We start from the raw sequence: 2500 nt of genomic DNA, 5'->3' as shown, positions 1-2500 counted from the left end.
CTGCTAGAACATATTTCCCAAGTGCGTCGATTTTTGGGTCGCCGACACAAGCTCGGGTCAAAAAAATTTTTTTTTCTCGGTGACTCAAAACATCAATTTTAGACTCCCCTGAGTATGAAAAGTGAAACGAAAATCATTTTTGAGAAGAAAAAATTTTTGTATGGGAGGGCCCCTGCTAGAACATTTTTCCCAAGTGCGTCGATTTTTGGGTCGCCGACACAAGCTCGGGTCAAAAAAATTTTTTTTTCTCGGTGACTCAAAACATCAATTTTAGACTCCCCTGAGTATGAAAAGTGAAACGAAAATCATTTTTGAGAAGAAAAAATTTTTGTATGGGAGGGCCCCTGCTAGAACATTTTTCCCAAGTGCGTCGATTTTGGGTCGCCGACACAAGCTCGGGTCAAAAAAATTTTTTTTTCACGGTGACTCAAAACATCAATTTTAGACTCCCCTGAGTATGAAAAGTGAAACGAAAATCATTTTTGAGAAGAAAAAATTTTTGTATGGGAGGGCCCCTGCTAGAACATTTTTCCCAAGTGCGTCGATTTTGGGTCGCCGACACAAGCTCGGGTCAAAAAATTTTTTTTTTCACCGTGACTCAAAACATCAATTTTAGACTCCCCTGAGTATGAAAAGTGAAACGAAAATCATTTTTGAGAAGAAAAAATTTTTGTATGGGAGGGCCCCTGCTAGAACATTTTTCCCAAGTGAGTCGATTTTTGGGTCGCGACACAAGCTAGGGTCAAAAAAAATTTTTTTTTCATGGTGACTCAAAACATCAATTTTAGACTCCCCTGAGTATGAAAAGTGAAACGAAAATCATTTTTGAGAAGAAAAAAATTTGTATGGGAGGGCCCCTGCTAGAACATTTTTCCCAAGTGCGTCGATTTTGGGTCGCCGACACAAGCTCGGGTCAAAAAATTTTTTTTTTCACCGTGACTCAAAACATCAATTTTAGACTCCCCTGAGTATGAAAAGTGAAACGAAAATCATTTTTGAGAAGAAAAAATTTTTGTATGGGAGGGCCCCTGCTAGAACATATTTCCCAAGTGCGTCGATTTTTGGGTCGCCGACACAAGCTCGGGTCAAAAAAATTTTTTTTTCTCGGTGACTCAAAACATCAATTTTAGACTCCCCTGAGTATGAAAAGTGAAACGAAAATCATTTTTGAGAAGAAAAAATTTTTGTATGGGAGGGCCCCTGCTAGAACATTTTTCCCAAGTGCGTCGATTTTTGGGTCGCCGACACAAGCTCGGGTCAAAAAAATTTTTTTTTCTCGGTGACTCAAAACATCAATTTTAGACTCCCCTGAGTATGAAAAGTGAAACGAAAATCATTTTTGAGAAGAAAAAATTTTTGTATGGGAGGGCCCCTGCTAGAACATTTTTCCCAAGTGCGTCGATTTTGGGTCGCCGACACAAGCTCAAGTCAAAAAATTTTTTTTTTCACCGTGACTCAAAACATCAATTTTAGACTCCCCTGAGTATGAAAAGTGAAACGAAAATCATTTTTGAGAAGAAAAAATTTTTGTATGGGAGGGCCCCTGCTAGAACATTTTTCCCAAGTGAGTCGATTTTTGGGTCGCGACACAAGCTAGGGTCAAAAAAAATTTTTTTTTCATGGTGACTCAAAACATCAATTTTAGACTCCCCTGAGTATGAAAAGTGAAACGAAAATCATTTTTGAGAAGAAAAAAATTTGTATGGGAGGGCCCCTGCTAGAACATTTTTCCCAAGTAAATTCGATTTTACCCGGTGAGTCAAAAAATTTTGAAAAAAATATTTTGCCAAAATCGTGTTCATTGCCTATTATAAGGGACCAGGTCAGCTCACACGCATTTTTGGAGACCATATGGAAAGTGCGTCTGGGATTGCGGAAATTAAGTTTAGAGTGTTAAATGATGGTTTCGCAATCCCGAAAGGCTCAAAATCCACCCTAAGGTCCCCTGGGTGAAATGTGGTTTCCAAGGTGTGAGCGCTATCGGTGATAGAGTTGGAATGTGATTTCCAGAGCGCAGGGCGACTGGGCTTAGAGCGAAAATCATAGACAAGGGTAAGTATTGGACTGAACGACTCGAAGCAAACGAAAATCATAGACAAGGGTAATGGACTGAACGACTCGAAGCAAACGAAAACCACATACAAGAGTAATGGACTGAACGAATCGAAGCAAACGAAAATCACATACAAGAGTAATGGACTGAACGAATCGAAGCAAACGAAAAACCACAGACAAGAGTAATGGAGTGAACGAATCGAAGCAAACGAAAACCAAAGACAAGAGTAATAGAGTGAACGAATCGAAGCAAACGAAAACCATGAACACAGGGATAACTGAGAACGAACCTACCTATCAGAGCATGTGAAAGCATGGACAAGAGTACTGAAAATCGGACCAAACCTCTAGAAGCACACGAAAATCATGGACAAGAGTACTCAAAAACACGGACCAAACCTATGGAAGCACACGAAAACCATGAACACAGGGATAACTGAGAACG

Source organism: Anopheles moucheti (assembly GCF_943734755.1).
Source record: "Anopheles moucheti chromosome X unlocalized genomic scaffold, idAnoMoucSN_F20_07 X_unloc_2, whole genome shotgun sequence".
Classification (NCBI taxonomy): Eukaryota; Metazoa; Arthropoda; class Insecta; order Diptera; family Culicidae; genus Anopheles; species Anopheles moucheti.
This window is presented reverse-complemented; position numbering follows the sequence as displayed.